This window comes from Rhopalosiphum padi, chromosome 1, assembly GCF_020882245.1.
Source record: "Rhopalosiphum padi isolate XX-2018 chromosome 1, ASM2088224v1, whole genome shotgun sequence".
In the NCBI taxonomy this organism is placed as follows: domain Eukaryota; kingdom Metazoa; phylum Arthropoda; class Insecta; order Hemiptera; family Aphididae; genus Rhopalosiphum; species Rhopalosiphum padi.
This window is the reverse complement of record NC_083597.1, coordinates 15,841,838-15,865,213: the sequence shown is the minus strand read 5'-3', so window position 1 is coordinate 15,865,213 and position 23,376 is coordinate 15,841,838. Positions and strand designations below refer to the sequence as shown.

The window sequence follows — 23,376 nt, the reverse complement described above, 5'->3', positions numbered from 1 at the left end:
TTATTGGATTTCAAGTCATATGCGTAATTCGTCTTATATTAAAGCTATACCTATAGCTGCTCAGAAATGAGATATAACATCATACCTACCTATGTTTTATTATGCATTTATGTTGATTATTAACACATTACATATTAGTTATAATATACATTTTACCATATAATAATATTAGTTTTCACATGAAAAATTAATTGTTTAAAAAAAATATCCTTAATTAATTAATATATTTAATTTAACCATAAGGTGCTTTGTTCCCACTTCGTCCTTTAAGTTTAATTTGATAAGCTACAAACATGAGAATATTTATCAATTTTAATTATTGTCTTCTCGTTTTCTTTTCTGTAACTGTCTCGTGATAACTTATCAACTTATTATATCCAAATACACGACATTCATAATAAATTATTATCATACACCGATGTATGAGATATTAATAATTTAAAATATTTTGTAAGCAATTTTTTTTTTTAAATAATACTGTTTTTTACAAAACAAACAAGGTATCGTTATATTATGCGTTATAATTCGAAAAAAATAGGGGTACGACAAAATAACTGAAAATGTCCGCATCGCTACTAGTCAAGCACTGTGTACACCTAAACAATCAGTATCCAGATAAATTTAATATAATTGCAGAGATGTTTTCATAAGGTTCCTAAAGAGTATAATAAACCATCAAATGTGTCTGTTCATGTTTATTTTATAGGAGCTTATAATATGGTTAAAAGGGAGGAGAGGTATCAATGAGTCGTGAAAACTGTCATAGTATCAACATCACTCATCACTATACGAGTATAATTTTATTATGATAATTGATAACTTTTATAATTGTCGATTATTTGTGAGAAAAAAATCTTTCTAAAATATATCAAATTAATTGAACACACATTTATTTATTTTCAACTAATTATTTTTTTATGTACATTATAAAAATCCATTTTATACGAAAACAAATATATTTATTCTACGTTTCCTTTAATTTTTTAGTGGAGTTATTGTAGATTATAATTAATTAATCAGCTAATAATAACGTTTATTTAAAATCAATTATTGATTATGATAAGAAAACCCTACTTAAAATTATTTTACACAATAATCGTAAATAATAGTTTGTAAAAATGTTTTATGCCTGGTATTTTAATTGAGTTAATAATATCTGATCTAACCTAACCAGTGAATCGCGTACTTTTATTTTCTTCGAAATACGCTACTTTTCTTTAGTTTATAGCTCATACTATAGCAAACACTACAAATCAAAGACGATATAGATGAAATAATAATAATATTAAATGTATTAACATTTTTAAAGATATTTAAATTTTTTTCTCTGTTTATTTTAAAAATACTGACAATTATCTATTTTCTGTTAGAAACCTTCGCCCTCCATCGAAGTTGGTGATCAGAGTATTTTTTCTAGTAGAAAAAATATATGTGGACATAAAAATGAAAAAAAAAAATTTAAAAAACCCGTATGATGTACATTATATAAAATTAATAAATTCATGGCTTCACTCAAAATCTAAAATAAAATAGTTATTTTAAAAACATTAAATTATATTTTATAAAAATAAATAAATAATAATAAGTTATGATTTATTTTAAGTTATTTTATTTATAATTAAAATCAATTTTATTAAAAATAAGAATTCTATGATATTTATTATGAATTTTAGTTAACAAATGTTTCAGCAACATTTCATAATATTCTGTAACATTTATTTATATAAAATTACTTATGTCATATCATATTTTAAATGTTGTATTACTGTATTAGTCACTAATAATTAGTGTTTTTTTCATTTTTTTTGACAATTGTTAATGTACTAAACACCAAAATACATAATATATTATAATTTTTAATTAATATTTATCAAGTTATGATCCAATATTGTGTTCGTGTATTTTTTCCTACTTAATAACTCCTACTGAATATTATTCACTATAATATGCACAATGTACATGAGTATAGACAAAAAAATGTCGATTTTTAAATTAATTGTTTTCGAATGAATGTTTCGGTTAATATAAATAGGAAAGTGCCTACCCCTCTTATTATTTAGAAATAATATCGATTTCGTCGCATGCAATAAGGTAACATTTTAATCGCACCACAAATCCATGGCGCATACTCGGTTTCGTTGAATCCAGCTGAAACTTAAATGTTTTATTCAATAAACCCGTGGAAGTTGATAGTTGATATTATAATTATAGGTATATACACTATAATAAACTTACGCCATTGTTGTACACTGATTGGTGGATCAAACGTACTATCTTGTATTTCGTAATTGTTGGAGTAGGTAAAGATAAAAATAAAGAAAAATTTCACCACCCATGTATACAGTATTATGCATTTTTTTTTCAATTTCTGGAGACTAGAAATACTCTATCGTATCGCTGTTAGAACCGATGTTTTTATTGATTATCCATAGAAAGGTTTTTATTTTTTATATCTTTTTTTTTATGGTTGATGTGCGCAAAATATTAGTAAATAGCACATTGGGATATATCGTGATAAAAACAAACGCCGTAAATCGATATTCTACTTATCGCATACGTAACTCGCAAGCGTATCGTAACAAACGATAATTTATTTTTTTCAATAAACCAACATAACAATAAAATGTACTATTGCGCGTGTAGTGTACGTTTTACCGCATAATATGTCCATTAAATTATACAATACCACTGCTTATTTTAATACAGCCTTTTTCGCGTTATATAATTTTGCAACTTTTAACGAGTTTTGTATCATATACACGATGAGATTAATTTATTTCTATTCACCCATTTGTATGAATAATAATAATAATAATAATAATAATAATAATAAGTAATAAGATATTCAAAGTACCTACTATATACTATATAGTATGTTATGAATTTATAATATCATACACGGAATGTACGGGTTTTTATTTTTTACCTTATGTAATTATCTGTATATATTAATATATTTTATATATTACAATTTAAAATATTATTATACAGGGTCATGGGTTAATTTAATTATAAATATAGATTATTTGCACATTGGGTTTTGTTACAGTTTTCTTATGAACCAAACATAAATCATTTTTATTGGATGGCTAAATAATTTACTTAACGTCTGAAAAATTGAATACGGTTTTCATATACAATGTATTGGTAATTTCCTATGCACATTATTGGATCATATAGGTATCCTAGTTATATACTGATTATTAAACTACAAGAAAAGGTTATCGGTTGCCGTAAGGGTTTGATGGAGTATCGTTAATATTTTTTTTTCTTTTCTCAAAGCGTAAGTACATTATATAATATAATGTGAGTTTATCATGAAAAGGAGGAATGTTGTTCAATATTAATATGTAATCTGAAATATATCAAAAAGTTACTAAGTATTAAATTGTTTTCTTTTTTGTGTGTGTGTGTATTTAAAATACGTATAGATATGGATTTTACCACTAAATCATTTTTTTTTATAGATTATATTTTTACTGATAAATTTTTACATCGAAATTTTGTATCATACTATTATAGGTAAAACTACGGTTTAAGATTTTTTATTTTATCATGTTGTATCTCTTCAAAATATTGTTATAATCCAACTGTTATTTATTCTTCCGCAAACCATGATGAGACAAATGACAATGAATCCTGTTAATTTTTGCTAACGTGCGCACGCGCGTCTATATGAGAGAGAGAGAGATAGAGAGAAAGTGTGTACATCGTATTAATTTATAATATAAATAAAAAGGAAAAAATAGTTTAGCAAAACGGCAAAATTGGTCACCATGAAATCTTTGGTAGGGACAGGTGTAGAGTAATATTCCGGAAAAAAGACGACTTCGTGTGTCGCCACCAGTAATGAAATTCCTCGCTCAAGACCATCACAACAGCAACGGCGGCGGCGGTGGTGGTGGTGGTGGTAATGCTGCAGGCAATGATATTTATATATATATAAATAATATATATTATGTACAGTGTACACAGTTAAAAAACGAAGTCTCGGACGACACAGACGAACAAATTGACAAACCGACTTACAACTATGTTATTACAGAGCAGTATTATAGTAGTCTATGTTATTATAAATATATAACATAATATATATATATTATATTATATATAGTGCTGACAATACTGTGTATTTTTTTGGTTATAACTCTGGCAGTCCAACGGGCAGCGAAAACGGCAGCGGAAAAAATAATTTTTTTACATACATTTGTTGTTGTTTTTTTTTTGTTCTCGTCCTCTTTCACATAAAGGTCTCGCGAATTCTTATATGTACTGTTGGCTGCTTATACATATATGTATAGTCGTAGCCGTGCGAAGAACTGACTATTTTCTGGCGTTGTTATTGCAGAATTCGGGCTTTAACCCCTCGTCTACTCTACCCTCTTCCGGGCGCGTCTATAGGGAGATTATACTGCCATTTTTTTCTCTTCCGTAGATCGTGTAGACGTTATAACGGCGTTGATAATATTATATTCATCCGTCCGGCCGCGTGAACGCCATCCGTCTACGGAAATTTACGAAAGCACCAAAACACTATTCCTAGGTTTATGTAAGTTAATATAATATTACCAACTTAACAACACTTGCTCTTTAAAAACACCTTTATAACACTGTAGTCATCGCCACAATCACTTTAAAATCTCGTCTTGCTTTTTATTTTAACCAGTCGTTATTGCTTGTTCTATTTATCACAGTCCAAAAGGTTACCGGGACAAAAGTCCAATGAACAAAGTGTAAAAGTTTACTAGACGGTCAATTAAAATACCCATAATTTAAATCAGTCAGTAACGCACTAACGCTGCGGGTTTTTAAAAATAAGTACAAACCATAATATTATTATATGTGTACCTATATACTATATTACCATTGATATTAAAAAATCATAGATGTAAATATTCTGATAAATTATAATTAATTTTTAATTCACTTTTAATCATATTTACAATATTTAGATAGAATATAATATTACTTAATTACTAAAAACTAAAAGCATAGTGCCATAGTTACAATATGTATTAAAGGACTATCGTTTTTGTTATTACATTTTTTTCCTATCCATATATGTCTAATAATTTTAAGGTTTCAACATTTTTTATTCAAATATCAATTACTTTTTATTTGAAATTTTATGGAAAAGAGGTACCGAAAGAAAAATTCATTGTCGTACCAATGGATTGTAATTTTATACCTTAAACGTTTTATCGTTTTATAAAGAAACAAATTGTAAATATCTAAAAAAACACGTGTCAAGTGCAAAGTTTTTCCGTTCCTTTATGTCAGTTGTTTGATGTCCCATTTTCAGATTTCTGCACCGGTGCTATATTGGCACTTTGTTAAGTAATAATTTCATTCTGATACAAACAATACATAAGAAAACTTCTAAGACAAAATTCAAGAGAATATTCAACCTTTAATAAAATATTATTATATTATATTTTATTTCTATTACTATAGGTCTAGATATAGATAAAAGTGAAAACCATAATAAAATATATTATTTGATTAATTTATTATGTTTTAAAAAATACATAATAGAGTTATCAAACAAATGGTTTTTATCACTAATTTCCCACAATTTTCAAAATTATTTTATAACTTAGGTTAGTTACTGTTGGGAATAACGTTTAAAATATACGCTACAATATACATAGTTTCAATATATTTATTGATTTATAATTTAACTTTGCATATCACTAATTGACCAGCATTTTTTTAGTTAAAATAAATATAGCAGAACAAAATTAGTAGGTAAAAAGCATATTTTTGAAAGTTCAAATTAAATCTCTTGATACTATAACTTTATCTATTTTATTGTTCAAATGATTGTTTTAGAATGACAACATGAAAGGCCGATAAGATAATAAAGTGAAAAGAGACCTTTAATGTAATTGGAGAACTATATCAAGCGTGTTTGTGAAACTTCAAAGAAGGAGTAAATATATTGTATGATCATCAACTTTTCGGATAAATAGATAAAATATCAATGGTAAATATAATATAGTGTTTGTGTATACAAGAGCTACAGTAGAGGTCAATATCATTATTGAGTTAACATTTTAACATGGTTACGATTTATATTGTGCATTAATTAGGTGTATTGATCGAATTATTAGCGTATAATTTGTAGGTTAGTTTTCGAAATAATTCAAATGTAATACAATTATTGTAATTGACAAATAAAATTGATGGAATAAAAAAATAAAACATTTTAATAGACAAGAAAAACTTTTTTGGAAATAATAAAATATATACAGTATGCTCACCTTTTTTTTTCAAATGATAAATTTATTCAAATTCTGATTGGGGCCATGCTAATAGTTTGCATATTGTGGTAATTTATATTAATCTATAGATCTTTTATAATTTGAAAAAATGGTTTGAATATAAAAGGTACTATACGAGTAGAGTTATCATTGCATACATTTTATATTTTATTAGCTTATTCTGCATTGTGTTGCCTGTGACAAATTTAATGCTCACGGATTTACCCTGTCTTAAATTACGTTAAATGTAAATGACGCGGGTTTTTGAATATGATCATTTGGATGGTTTTGACCAAATATAAAATATAGGTCTAGAATTATATTCAATCATAATCACTGTTTTATTTTTTGTATATACCCTCTGTTGATCCTATATATTTATATAAAAAAATATATTTGTTTTTCGTGATCCAATAAATCTCTGTACTTAAAAAAAAAATTCAAAAAATCCTTTCTCGGTTCACTTCTATATAGTGACACGATGATGGTAATATGAAAATGTCAAGTCGATATCTAGAGACTAGAAATAGTTTTGGCTTTATTTTGACTATGAGTTAGTCATTCAGGATTTCTCATTTTATATAATAGGTTTAAAACCATTATAAGAACATGTATGCTTTGTACATTCATTTTAATACCTAACTCAGAAACTATTCGTTCAGATTTGTAATGATACACCCAAATTTCCAAAAAGAATAATAAATTTAAACTTCTTAATAATTTACCTTAATAGTGATTGTTATTTGAAAATAAGAAGTTTTTTATCTCTACAATACAGTGATACATTTCAATAATTTTAGAATATGGTCTCTATAAGTAATAAGTTCACTTAAAACATTTTAAAAATCAAAAGTTTAATAAATGCTTTATTAGAGGATGAAAGGAGATGGAGAGACGGAGAGATTCACCCTGTATATTATATATATGACGGAAAAAAATGTTTCGTGAAAAGTTTTCGTAGAAGTTTCGAACTATCTATGTACACTGCTGTATACGACGACCGCTTTATCCAATAAATCTTTCATAAAAAACAATAACAATAATAATACTAATATTTTATAATATACCTTCTAAATGATCGTTTTACCCGCATAATATAATAATATACACACGAGACGTATTACACCGCGCGTGACGGTGGCAATATTGTTGTGATAACATTATACAGCGATGTTCCAAAAATTGATGGACGACGGTTATTCGAGTCGGTTCAAATCCGATAAATTATCGGAGAATTTCGTCAACGGCGGTGTAACATAATGCACGGCGTGGCGCAATAAAAAAAATCATGTTCGCGATTATTTTGGTTTTTCCTCGCCGCGAAAAAAATCTTCGGGGGGGGAGACCACGCGCGTTCGCATATATATATATATATATATGTATACGTAAGTATAAAACTCTCTAAACCTCGCCGCCGCCGCCGATGATGTATTCCCCAGGGCCACCTATACCTCTATACATACCTATAATAATGTTATACATGCCGCCCGGCCGAAAAGTAGCTCGTTAGAGCCGGCGGCGGGGAAGGGTTGAGTGAACCTAAAAGGCACCTGTGTCACCCGCACACCGCCGCGCGGTACGTACCTATGTAATATATTATACACTGTAACACCTCCCCCGCACGCCACTATATCGTAAACCATGGGCCCATCGCTCCCCCCCACGCATCCCCCCCTCCCCTTATTACGCACAGTACCCTCCGCGAATCGCCGCCGTCCATAGGTCGTCTTCGTCGCCGTCGTCGTCCCCTTTCGCGTTCGCGGCGAGGAAGGGTCAGAGAGGGCGCGGTCCCAGGGTTTTGGCGGCGGCGGCGGCGGCGGCGGCTATCGGCTATCGATTGCTCGGGACGGGGGCGCGCAGCGACTGTGTGTCAGTGTGTGCGGTAGTGTGTTGGCGTGCGTGTGTGAGTGTAGTTCCGGAGCAACTCGACGGCGACGCTCGGCTCGGCGCTGGAACGCACCGCCACACGAGCCACCGACGACGCCGACCGACGGCCGCCGCCACCGACGCCGACGCCGACGACGACTACGACTACGACGACGACGACGACTACGGCGGTGACTACGATTACGGTGGCTACGACGACGACGAAAACCCCGCTCCGCAGTGGGATGACGTTTACTAGGCGAGCCGGACGACCGATACGCGGCTAATTTTGGAGGGTTTTGCAATAATATTTGTAAAAACTGTTTTTTTTTCTATCACACACACACACACACACTCACCTAAACACACACCTACACACACACGCACACACCTACACAAACACACATAAACACACACTCACACACACACACAAACAAACACACACACACCTACACACACCTACACATTTGTATTATATACCCATCCGCTGCCGTCGCTGTTTGTTACTTCGCGTGTCTCCTACTCTGTCTTCTAGTTCGTCTGTATCGTGTGGTGTCGGTGTCACTCACTTACGAATCCGTGTATAATATCACACGAATCGATTATCGAGTTCTCTGTCCGAATGCGAGTCGCCAACTGATTTTTTTTTTCAAAAATTCTTTTCGCCTTTTTTTTCTTTTGATTTTTTCCCTCAAACATCATTTTTGCAACACTCCTCGGACACCATATCACACAATCGGACCGACCGCAAATGGAAAGCACCGAACCTGATCGACGACGATCCGGCTCGACAGTGGCGGCTTCTCGTCACCACTGACACGCGCATCGCAGGTAACTAAAAACAGCACATGTGACGATATAATTGATTGCATGAAATACGATTTGCTTGTGTGGTCAACGCGTATACGATCTTGTAACGTTACTGCAGTCATTACGGTGTCGTACCTATGTACCTATTACAAATTATAAAACGTTAGGGGGGGAGTGACATTTCCGTGTCCCCGGGATATTTATCCAGTGCGTATACCGTAATCACGCGGGACAGGTCGCGATGCGAGTCTTCGGTCGAGCGATATCGTTAACGGTTGCTGGACGAGGGAATGGGATGCTCGGAAGCGGTGTGGAAGTCGTGCTATGAGCGATGGACGGTGGGACCGAATGATACTCCGACAGTGTCCGGCGCTCGCGAATTTGTTGTCTCGCGACCGGCGAGAGATTTAAGTTTGTGGATTTGAGGTCACGGGGTTCACACACTACCGGCCTTGGGGACACCCGCGGTACAAATCCGACGCTCGTGACAATGTACCCGGGTCAGTGGTCACTTTATTAACCTCTGAACGATATAATTTATCATAAATAATGCACTACTGGGTGCACTTAGAGTTCGTTGACTACGCTGTTGTAATTTTAGTGAACACTGTACAGCGTGTCGTGGTCTATTTGGACGCAATTAAAGGTATTCAACAATAATATAATAATGTATATTGTATATACACTCGGATACCGTTATATCTTGTGTTATGATACGCCGTACTCTATTAAATATTTAAAATTTTATGGCGCCCGTGCGCGTGTGTGTGTAAAATTGTACCCTTAAAGTGGACCCTACACGAAAATAATTACAATAGGAATACCTATTTTTGCTTTTTTTCTTTTAAATAATTAAATTTACGATTTAATTAATTTGTCAGAATGACGATATTAAAGTATCATAATAATGTCATAATAATAAAACGTAGGTAGTTAATATGTTATATTATATTAATATAATTATATCTAAAAACAATAACAATAAGGTGTTTTAAATAGTTATCTGGGAGTTTTGTCATGTTTTATTATAAGTAGGTATTATTAGTTCAACACCTTTTTATTGGGTAGATTTTAGTCATCATTACTTTTATAGAATTGGTGGTGAGCATGCCTTATTAATTTGGATATTTTTTTATAGCTGATCGCAGTTTGATATATTATTGAAACGTGATTAATTTTTCGTTTTACACGTATAATTTATTGTGTTATAAAATAATAGCATTGTAGTACCTGCGTATAGGTTTTTTGATGCTATTATTATCCGATCGGTTTTGTACACGTTCAATGTTATGCACCAATGCATGTACTAAAAACATTAAAAATGTTATTTGGGACCTAAGTACCTATTTTTGTATAGATAATTGATTGAATTTCGGTTATTATTTCAACGCCATGTGAAATTATAGTTAAACATATTAAAAACTACGAATTTAATTATTATGTTGTAGCTTGTGTTGGCGCATACAAATGGAATAACATTTATATTAAGCTACTATATTAATTTATTGGGTTAAGATTGATTATCTTAATTTATGTATTTTTTCCAAAGCAATTGTCATAATATTCGTAAATATATTGTGTAACTGATTACCACAGAATTGTCTTATAAGTATAATTATTCCTCTATTATCTAATTTAAATTATAAACTATAATCCATATAAATCCATCTTGCAATTGGAAAAAGGTTCTTTCTGTTTATAGCACTGGTATATATTATAATTTACATTATCAGTGTACGTACGCACATGTTCGTTTTATGCAACTAATCACTAAGAATATAAAAATATTTGAAATTATAATTGTTTAAGTATTTGATAAATGATATTATGTATAGGTACATGTATTATATTACTTTGAATATTTTTGTAACCATAGTAATATACTAAGATGTTGTTCAAGTGTTTGACATGGTATATTATATGTATAATATTTTAATAATATATTTTCCAAGCACCCTTTGGATAAAAATTGAACTATTTTTTAACCATTATATTTGTAGAATTTATGTGATCTAATGTAATTTAACTAGTCAAAGTAAGAATTGAATATCTGAGTGTATCGTTTTTGCTGTTTTTAACTAATACTGAAATAACACGTGTGTCGTTGAACAAAATATAATTCAACGACGACGCAAAATATTTTAGCACGCACAACAGTGGTCAGAGACTATAATATTGGGCAATTTAAATAATTATATTACCATACAACTAGGTAAAAAAAATACCATGTTACTATATTTTCACCTCATTAATGACGTCATTGTATTTTTTTGAACGAAGGCATGAATTTATATTATATAATAAGCTGTACGTCATGGAAGCGTAATTATTTACATTTAGCAAGTCATACCTTCTTGACCTATTATGAAAGTCTTAATACTAATTTTTTTTGTTTATGTATTTATATACATAAATAATTTCAAATTTAATGTTCTAAATGTGAGTAAACACGAACGGCAGGTAGTACAAAATATTTTTCAACCTTATACTTTAGGTATTCGCAAACATTGCGTTTTTTAGTCGACCAACGTTCGTTTACCTTTGTACCATTTCTCTGACAACCGCCTTTTTCTAAAAAGAAAAATAATAATAATCAAGTTACAACCACATTGGACTAATTCATATAATACGAACAATAACCTGGTCATGGAATTATGTCCATAAAGCATTATTTTTTTTTTTACTTCTTAGTGTTGTAGTTAAAACGCATACGAATAGAATGATATACACCCATATATTCTCTTTGGAGGATATGGAGTTTATGATGTAACTACTAACAATATATTATTGTTCACCACGTTTTGGCAATTATTAAGTTTGTGACGCTATCTATCTTAAGTAATGGCCTCTTCAAACCAACTAACCATCATGACGTGTCCTATTGTTATATATTCGTATATACATATTACAAATTGTGTATCGTGTTCCTTATGAGAACAGATATTACTACATTTCACGAACTGTTTAAAAAAAAAAATTCATTGCATGTTTCTTTAACGAAAACGTACACTATAATTTAACATTAAATAAAAATATTACAAACAAAGTTGTATCTACTAAGTTTAACAGATATAATAATTTATTCGTTTACTGACGTATGCGGTTCAGCGTTTTGAGGTAGGTAGGTATTTTAAGGTGTATGATATTATTATATAATATTTCTCAATCTTACTACATAAGCATCCTCGCGTTTTCCATGAATTTTAACGTAAAATCATGTCTACTTTATGAATATTTTTCATTTATTTGTAAAAATTAATGATTAAATTATAATATGTACCTATATCTATTTTATCAAACCTATTTTAATCGAAAAGTAATGTATAATAAATATTTATTTTGATATTAATTATAGCATATATTTTTATTTTAGATATACTTTATTATTTCGATACAATATATATACGATATATATAATTATCGGCTAATTATAATCAACATTATAATTTTAGGTAAAGTAAAAGATATGTGAATTATTTTCTATATAATAAATTATTGGGAACTACCTACATACATTTAAATAAAATAGTTTTATAAATAATAATAATTTATGACAAAATATTTAATTTTCAGTTGTATAATATTGAGCTTAATTATTATTGTTAAAGATATAATATAATATTTAATATTATAATTATTCCACTTCACTCTGTATTTTTCATCAATGCTGTAATTGTATGTATTTAAACAAACCAATGTAATGGAATGGATCCATATAATATCATATGTCTTATGAGTTATGAGATGTTACTTGTAAGTTGTGATAGACACGACATACCTGTTTTGTAGTTAAATCGCCTATCTAAAACGCCGTGTGATCATAATAATATAATAAATTGAAAAATGTACATCACAACATGATACGAATTATAATAGGTGCATCCATTAATATAAGATGCTGGGATAATGAATTACTTGGTAGCGATGTCTCAACCAGATGTTTTTATAAACGTAGGTAAATTATTACAAAATTATATCATGTTATTTAATTTACAAAAACAATCAATCATTATAAAAATTTAAAAAAAAAAAAATTATAATTTTATTATTTATTTTTATTATTATTGAAGTTATTAATAGTTTTTTGGCGTATAGCTACATTACTAGAGGTAACATATATTATACGAAGAATAATTAGATTAAATTAGATAATTTAAAAAATATTTTGTGTCCGTGGTTTTTTTTAATGTCTGCATGATGGTAACAGTGGGTAATTAGATATTCGACGTGGAAAGCTTTACACTGGTCTGGTTTCACTGTTTCAGTATACGTATAGTTATATAATATTATTGTATTCAACGATTATTGAATATAAAAACCTACCTATTTATGATTTATTATCTATTATTTTATAGTCCTACGAATCATATAAATTTAATTCCATTGTTTGGGCTCGGATTTTATTGAATTCTAATATTTATTTAGACATAGTTCAATAAATCGTAAATAATTCACCGCACAAAAATCAATCGTCAACATTTTACCAAAAGACAATTGACAGCAATAATCAATATAATATCATACAATTATTGATCCTAAATCCCCAATTATATTTTATCTGAATTTTATTAGTTGCCATCTTTCACTATCTTATAGTTGTTAATCTATGATTAACAATTTATATAATGTAAATATGTAATGTAATGAGATGATGAAAGGTTTAGACATTATGTATTAATTACTGATTATAATAATAGTAATGCAAATATAAAAGATATTATCCGTGTCTTTGCATACATTTTTCAATATTGCATGTTTTAACATTTTAAGTTTGTATTATAGATAATGTCTATAAAAAATAATTTCTTTATTTGTAATATTTATGTATCTAATAAAATAATGTAAATAGGTAGGTTTAGTTGTTTTTACTATTATGATTATCTAATTTGTAATTTTGGCTTAATTTTTAATTATTATTATTTTTTTTAATTATACATATGGCATAATTATATTAATATTAAAATATTGAAATTGATACAGTATTATTTTAAGTTGTAGTAAACCAATCAATTATTATTTATTTAAAATAAATTTTCGTGTGGTAAATTATTTGAAATGAAAGATACCTTTTTATTTAATTAACATAATAAAATTTAATATTTTAGCAATAGTAATAAAATAAATTGAATTGCGTAATAACTTATTCAAAATAATAAAATAATGCGAAATTGAATTATTGTATTTTATATAATAAACTAAAAATTATTAAAACACAAATGGCGGACATCAAAAAAAAATATTATTATTATTATTTTTAATTTATACTACGATTTATATTTGGTATAAAATATAAATTCAATAATATAATATATAATAAAAATAACAGTCAATTAGCGTTAAAAAAAAATATTTAGCAATAAACTTTTCAAATAGATATTTTTTCATTTATTTAAATTATTAATAATTTATTAGAATATACTTTAATTTTATAATAATATATTTATTTATTGATTAAATATTAAAATATAATATTTATGTTAAAGAAAAAGTGTAATATATTTTTAAACAAAATTGATAAATAAATAAACCATGAAATAATTTATAAAATTGAAAATTTATTTTCTCTTAATGAGATTCTTATAATTTAAAACATATACCTTCAAATTACCGCAGGAAATTTACTCGTTCCTGGACAATTAGTTTGTAATATTCAAAATCTAAGATTTATAGGTTAATTGATTGACATGTTCGAACAATGACGACGATAGCAAATTATATGTGTAAATGAATAAGTATTTTTTTCCATCTCCTTGCAGGTAACTCTGTTATTAGTCTGTTTTCCGGTAAATAATTTGCCAAACCCTGTTATTTCGTAAAATGAGATAGCATTTATTCCGTGTGTAAATATGAGACGGCATAGCACAACGGTGTTTGATGTTAGGTAGTACTCTTACGTAGTATTTTTTGACTCGATCTGCTGGATTTATATTTCACAAGAGAACACGAGATGTAATATATTATAGAATAATTGAAAATAATGTACTTGAACGTTATTTTATTTGTATATTTATTTTTCGGTAGAAGTTGTGTAATATAAGAAATCGTTTCACCACCTCATCCTCTCACACAGGCACCAACCGGCAACCACTGTGCTGCCAAGTAAAATTAATAAAAAAAACGCAAAGGAAAAAGGTTTAAAAAGATTGTAAGAGATACTATTTTAATTCAAAGATATATCTATTCAAGAGATTAAAAAAACCATCAACGGTCTATATTAAAGCAGGTGGCCAGGAATTACATGAAGCTTCTAAAATTAAATGAGTGAATCGAGCAGTAATAATTATTACGAAAACTACACTGTTGTGGAAAATCATAGCGGTAAAAATCTATTTCAGGATATATTTGTATATATTGTGAACTTATTTTACTATTATGCTTTAGATTGCAATGCGTTTCAAACAAAACATCTATTTTTAAAAACGTTATCTTTAAATAATTTCGTAAAATAAATTAAAATTTAAAATAGCCGTCTCGTATCAATAATAATTATATAGTTTATATTTATAATTACTTGAACTTAAAGTTGTTTATTATAATATGTTACTTAAGTAATCTCGAGGCATTGTATCAGCAGTGTTATTGGTAATTAACAGTTAATAAGTATTGTTTTTATTATTTGTGAATACGACAAAATTAAACAATAATACTTTTCTAATTTACTTTGCATTATTATTAAATAAAAGTGTTAATGTCCAGAACCATTAACTTGATCTTCATCATTTAAAATCCATTACAGCTATATTAAGCTACTATTATAATAACATTTTAATTACTAATAGACATTTTTAACATATTAAAAAAAAAAATAATAAATTGTGGCAAATTTCAGGATAATTAATTTGCAAAAATGTACTTGTTATTCAATAATACTAATTTGAAAACATTTGTATAAAATTAAATTATTATGTTTGCGTATTAATATAAATTTAATTTAAATGTTTATATGGTTTATAAACATCAAATATATATGTACAATGTACATAATAAAAAGATTTAGAAATAGTAAAGTATAATATATAGTCGATCAATACCTACATAATAATAAAATTGTTTTATTTAAAACATATAAACACGTTATTATTGAACACAAAATGCTCGGAAGGCAATTTTCACTTGACAATTATAATATATACACACACAACTATCATGTATAGGTATACAATAATAAATATAAAAGCGCAGCGAACGTTGTTGAAATGGGCTCACAACTTATAAGACTTGACCGAAGAGTATAATAGTAACATGCTTAGACGAGTATGCTTCAATATAAAATGTTATCTAATATCAGATTAAGCAAATTTTCATCACGCGTTATTTTTTTATTTTTATATATTTCCGTTTGTTCACAAAATAGTAATATAATATTAACATTATATAGTCGAATCTGGGATGCGTGGCGTCGTTATAATAGCTGCGGGCTGGCAATAATAGTTGGTTTTATTTTTTATGCAATAGGAAAGCGCGAACGCAACTGACGCGGACAGATCAATATTGGCACTGTTATTTTTATGACAGTGTTAGATGATAATAAACGTGAAAGCGTGCACGGTAGTATCCTTTGAAATTGTTACACCTACAATGCAACTTTGTAGTCATACACTTACACAGTGGAAATGTGTCCACTAAGCATGTGGAATTCCCGTCGGACATACCGTGCGTGTGACCGAGTATATATTATATTCGTGTTTGTTTGTGGCCTTTTGTGGTGGTCCCAAAAGGAATTAAACTCAGTGTCATATGAATTTTAAAGCACGCACGGACCATCACACAAATATATATATTTCAATTCTAATATTGTTCACTAATACCGATTATAGCCTATAATAGGTTTGGTCGACAACCAATCACTTTACATTTAAAAAAGAAAGAGAGTATACTGGAAAAAATATAATCCTACCGATTCCCAACATCCATCTTAAACAAACTATTTCCTTTTCCCTTTCACTATATTCCATATTATCAACACTGATTTTTGCGAATTTGCGATACGCACATGTACCTAGTTACCTATGGTTTGCACTCGCGCTTGTTTACTTGTGGCGCGTGTATAAGTCGACTCGGCGAGACTTAATAGATATTGGTGATTTTGATTTTTTTTTAATACTCATTTTGATTCAGTCGTTTATAATATCACAGTAGTATAACTACATTAATAAGTTCGTATATTATATTTTAAATATCGTTTTGCCGTTAGTTATCGGTTTTTCGGTTGATTTTGCAAAGGCTTGCACAGTTGCGTTAAACGTCAAACATCTACCAACCAAAACAGTACAATTATTTATATTTTTCACGAATTGTAACTTATATTTTATACACACAATGATATTTTTCGATGCAGTGCTTTCAGAAACATTTATTCAACCTGTCTATATGGCTGTATTACTGTTAGTAAAATAATTTACTTTAATAGAAATATTAATATAATATCATAAAAATAAATAGTAATATAGGCTGACAGACGACTTTCGCTCAAATTCGATTTTCGTACATAATGATTCATTGAATTCAAATTTAACACATATATTATAGTGACTTGTCGTTCTAAATGACTAGGTACATTCGACACTTAGTGTACAGCAGAGCGGTTACCCACGAAGAGCGGCTCATAGAGGGGTTTGTTGACTCACGAAAAACGAATATTTTTTTGTTTGTATAGGGTTGCCATTGGTTACATAAAATAAAATAGTTATTATAACCGTATATAATTTTAGACTTGTATTTTATATTTGGTCAAAAACACCTAAATTACTATATTAAAAAACTATGTGTTTACATTTAACGCATTTTTAGACATAGTAATCCGCTGGTGTTATTTAATTTTTCATGGGCAACGTCATGCAGGATCAGCTAGTATACGACATAATATAACTTAATATAGGTAAATGATTATACTTTACGATATGCTCAGAAAACGGGTGGTGGCGTTTCATCGTGCCGGAGGTGATATGGAGACTCTCCGGAATTCCGTCACATGATAGGTACTATCTATATACGTTCGTAAATGGTGTTGCTAAAACGGTTTGATCGAAAATCATCGTAAACCGATTGATGTTGAGACTGACACGGAGAAAACTGATGGCTACGAAAGATAATCCTCGAATAAAAATTCTGTTACCTGCTCGTCATAAATATACCGTAGATTTGGTTAGTTTTCGTCGAAGCGGTTAACTTTCTGACGTTTGGAAGACTCGAGCTGATAAAATCTCACTATGGAATCTGTGGGCGAATGAGTTCTAAAAGTTGTTACCAAAACATTTATTGTTGAAACCACTGAAACCCGGTGAGGATCTAAACGTGAACGTTCCGACTGCGATAAACATGATCGAGGCGACCGCTGATCATGTTGTTTACGGCACTCGTGGCAAACAAGTATCCGTGATATTTTCCACTGGTCGGTTTTAAGTAAGGATGGTTGCAGCCGTTTTTTTCTCGACCATCTCGGCCGTTCAATTTTTGATCACACCGTATCGACGACATTTTATTCTGCTATGCAAAGCGACGAAATTATAAAAATCTTAATATGGACCAAACAGTTTTTGTGTCGTTTTAATATGTAGAAAGTGGGTGCATAATATTATACAAGGAAATTCATTAAGCATGCTCCCTCCTATTTTTCCATATGATAAATGTATTCAAATTTTGAATTTTAAAATTTGTATGCAAACTTAGAACATCTTTTAAGTTGTATAGATTTTTGTATTATATAAATAAAGTCAAACATATATGATGCAAACTTCTATTTTTTAAATAAGAACCTCATTTTTTATTGTAAACTGTCGGTACATGTTTTTTTTAAATACTTATGATGCATCTAAAACAAAATTTGATTGAGTATTTTTCTATGTTATTAAAAAAGTATCAAAACCAGAATAAAAGTCCTTAAAATGGTTTTGAAACAAACATTAAATGTATGTTAAATTAGGTCTAGATGCTTAGTTTTTATTGTACTTGTACATTATTTACACATTATAAAATGTAATATAATTAATAAAATGTTATAACTATTATAGCTTAGATATCTTTCAAACCTATTATCATTTGTATATGAATTTAAATAAATAAAAAATGACTAGTTTAAATTTCGATTTAGATAAGTATAAAAACATTTTTAAAAATAGTAGACAGTAGTACGGCTCTGCTATACATTCGGTATCAAGTTACTCACTGTTATGGGTGTGTTAAAATTGAATTCAATGATAAAATATTGTATACGAAAAACAATTCTTAGTGGAGATGGAACTGCCAGCCCATATCACTAAGTTTATTTCGTCATAGTTTTTAGATAAAGTTATTAAAGTAATTTATTTTACTATTAGTAAGGTTGATACAATTTGTTGTTAAAATATTGCAATTATGTATTATATTATTAGTATTCAACTATTATAATATATAAGCAATATTATACGCCATATTATATAGCTCAAAATTTAATAACGTCTTTTTGTGGTAATACCATAAAAAAGTAAAAATAGATCATAGTGTAAATAAATAATAACATCTTAAAAGAAATCAAAAATGTCATTGTGTAAAGTACATTTTATAATACTATAGTAAACGTAAAAGTTTTAAGTTCCTACGAATGTTTTTGAATTATAATAAAATAATTACGATCGTTTTTTATCTATAAATTAGTAATCTCAATAAAATTTGAACTTAAAATGTTAATAAATACAATTAACTTAATACATTTTTTCAATATGAACTATACTAGGTAAGTTCTTAGCAATGTTTTGTGATTTTTCGCAATTTCATCAAAATTCTAACTTTAAATGCATACAAAAAATTGGCCCATGTATTTATAATATTTATTTAAAAATTTAAGAAAAAATTATGTGTGATCTTGTATTTCATTTCCAAGAATTTTGACACAGTAAATAATTTTTTATCATTAATTATGGAAAAAACTTCAAAATGTTGAATATTTGTCATGTCTATAAATATCTCAAAAAGAGTTATATAGTTATAGATCTAGATACCATCCCCACTTTCGAAAATCCAAGTATTTTTACCCCAAAAATGTTTAGAGACACGCAAAAACGAATCATAGGTACATCATTGTAAAATCAGTGAATTTATCGCTCCACTTATAGAATCTAAAATATTCATCTAAGTAACAACAATTAACTGGATAAAATAATGATTCTCATTTGAAAAAAATGAAGATTGTGTTGCGATAGGACTCCTCAAATCGTATAATTAAAAAGTATTTTAAAAATAATTAATAGGTATATTACTTTAAATTAAAAAAATCAATATTTAATCAAATAGTGGTGAACGTGGTTAATGAATCATTCTGCATAGTTTTGCGCATTGGTAAAACAACTTTTAATCAGGTTTAGCCCAAAGGAACCATTGCAACAATTTCTTGTTGATTATATACAAGGAAATGGTTCGATGTAGGACGCACAAATCCACCTATATTATTTATAGATTCCTTATAAGTATAGACATTCTCATACACCTCTACGCCCGTTATTTAGAATTTAAAATATATTGTATCGATATTTTAAAATATCAAAGTTAGGAAAATCTGAGATAAACTCAGATAAAAAAAGCACATATAATACAAACTAATAAAAGTTTATCTTAATCTAAATGGTTCCTACTTGGTCACAAAAATCAATATCTTATTGTTTTTATTTTATTTTATCTTAATTTGATACAAGGTTATATATTTTTTTAAATTTTCAAAACGTTTAATAGTAGTACAAATTTGTTTAAATTATTAATATTAATAAACTTTTTTATTTATTGCAATTAGTTATTTAACCATACTGTGACTTCCAGTAGGCTAGTTTGAGACTTCATTTTTTCGTTGATTTTTAATTTGATAACATAATAGATTTCTTTGATTTTAATTAGAACGTAACATTTATTTTGCATGAACTATTTTTATATCCAATACTAATAAAATATATTTCCACACTAAAATTTATATTATATTTTTATATTTTACACTATTTTAGAACTTTCGAAACATTATTATATTATGTATATTATATAATAAATCGAACACTTTTCACTTTTCAAAATTTACCATGTACGTGAACAAATATTTTCCATGAACGGTTCTATAATAAATTAAGTACAATGTATAGTAAAGTTGAAATTAATTTTAATACATATTATATCATACCTGCTGTTAATTAAATTCAAGAGATGAAATTATATAACTTAGAGTATCGTTCAATCTCAATAAGTTGATTGCATGGTGATAATAATAAAGATACATTTTCTTACGAAATTATTCAATTATACTTTCATATTACAATAAAAATAATAATAATTACAATATGAAATTCTAATATCGCATTGTTACATATTATTTATTTTGTGAATACATTTACATTTCATAACAATGACTAAATAATATTGTTGATCAATATTATTTTATAATTTGAGTATTAAATACGAAATGACAATACAATTATTTATACAAGTGTTTGCAATTTGATAGTGTTTTCCGACAAGATATGATTCCGTGAAATGGGAGGTGTTAAAATCGATGTAATTCTATATTTAAGTGTTTGAAAAATATTATTGGTTATGTGTTTGTGCGGCACAAACAGACTTTGGTAACTGCTATAAGAAGGGTAAGAAGAGAGTGCTGTCAACGCGTAATCGACACTGATACGAATATAACGTATCGTCTGCATGTATTGTGTTGTCTGACCGATTATCTTTTTTTTCACAACAGATGGCGGTGAAAGCTTTTGATTGGTACCGACATAATTAAAAACACTTCACATACTCGAAATTCTAAAAAATTCAATAATTCGAAATACGATAACGCAATAAATTACTTTGTTGTATATAAAAAAAATAATCAACTTCAGCTATAGGTAACAATTAAATAAAAACTAATTAATAATTTTCTTCAATCGTCAACGTTACATTAGTCTTACAATGGATGATATTTTTCTACAGAAAAACTGTATTCGATTGTTTTAAATATAAAAACAAATGACATTATACAACATTTAGGTCAGGTAAACATAGACTAAATAATACTAATGTAATCCACATTGTATAATAGTCTGAAGAAACGGCTGCAAACATACAATGATCAAAACTATATAGCTGTACGTCTCAAATAAATTATTATCATGAATATTATTACAAAGTACTTGTAGTTATTCGATGTATTATTATGACTTTGAACGATTGGAATTGTTTTTGTTATAATACTTTTATTGTAAGGTAATGTTAACACACCTTTTAAGTAGTAAGTATAAAATATCACCTACTATTTAAGACTACTATTAAAACGTAAAAAGTGTAATTTAAAGATATAATGCGACAACGTTAAATAATTACCATAACTCATTCTTGAGCTTATTTTAGTGAATCAATCTTACTTCGATCATTAATGTATAAAAGATTAAAATATTATAATATTTATGTATTATTATGTATTTGATTACTTATTAATCTTTCTGATGGTTATACTAAAGTAAATTGTTGCATATAATATTGTATACTATTATCAAGTCAAATGTTTCGTAATATATTTAAATATATTTTCGTTAGGTTATTGGTTGGAATTAAATAATTTATTAATGCAATTTAAAGGGATAATATAGTGTGTTTAAAGTAAATACACCTACTAAATAGTTAACTACAAAATAATTAATTAATCATATAAACTTGATAGCTTATAGTTTGGAAAAAACTGTGTAATCGCTTTTTTGTATATAATAGGTAGTTGTCGAGTATTCCTCGTCATTGAGTACCTATAGGATGTAATGGATGACAATTATGTTAAATCTTAATTCAATAAATGACAAACAATTTTAAGGAGAGTCTGTCAGCCTATATTTATTACAATAATACTTTATTGTATATTTATTGATAGTTTTTTTTAAATCAATAATATGGTTGCTTAACTTGCTATTTTTGCAAATATAAATCGCATGAAATTTTATATAATAATAACAAATATATTATTTAATATAATAATACCGGTTGTTATTATAATGTATAAGTCAATAGTGATGTACAGCTAGGTCAGCAGTGTGAAAAGGTTCGTGACGTAAAATTAATCTAAATACTTTGAAATATTTTCGTTGTGTACAGTAAATAATAATAAACAAAATATTAAAAAGTTTTAAATCCCTGAGAAAGATATTATTTTTATTTTTTTGTTTTGACAAGCAACAAAACAACTAAAATATATTTAAATATCGTAAAAAAATAACTTAAAATGTTGATAAACAAGAATATGTACATAATAATATATATTTTTAATAATTTTTACTTTTCTATGTAATTTTTATGTAAAAATAAAAAATATAAAAATTTAATTTAAATTTTCAAATGTCTACCCAAAAAAATACCAAAATATTTTTAAAACCGTTCAATTTTAGAACTTTTCAATTGATAATATTTTGTGAAAATAGTAAGTACATATTTACAGTTATTTGTTTTTGAATTACAA

At 28.0% G+C, this 23,376-nt stretch overlaps 1 protein-coding gene across 6 annotated transcripts in view; it reads left to right on the top strand.

Moving 5' to 3' along the window:
- The first annotated feature begins 8,211 nt into the window (after positions 1-8,211).
- Positions 8,212-23,376, top strand: part of LOC132917410 (sodium channel protein para-like) — a 63,446-nt gene continuing 48,281 nt past the window's right edge. For 3 of the 6 annotated variants that reach the window (XM_060978484.1, XM_060978174.1, XM_060978411.1), the window contains exon 1: positions 8,213-8,960. The gene's annotated coding sequence lies outside the window, so the exon portion shown is untranslated. Of the gene's footprint in view, positions 8,961-23,376 lie in introns of all 6 variants that reach the window. The other 3 variants (XM_060978568.1, XM_060978253.1, XM_060978331.1) reach the window with 2 other exon arrangements.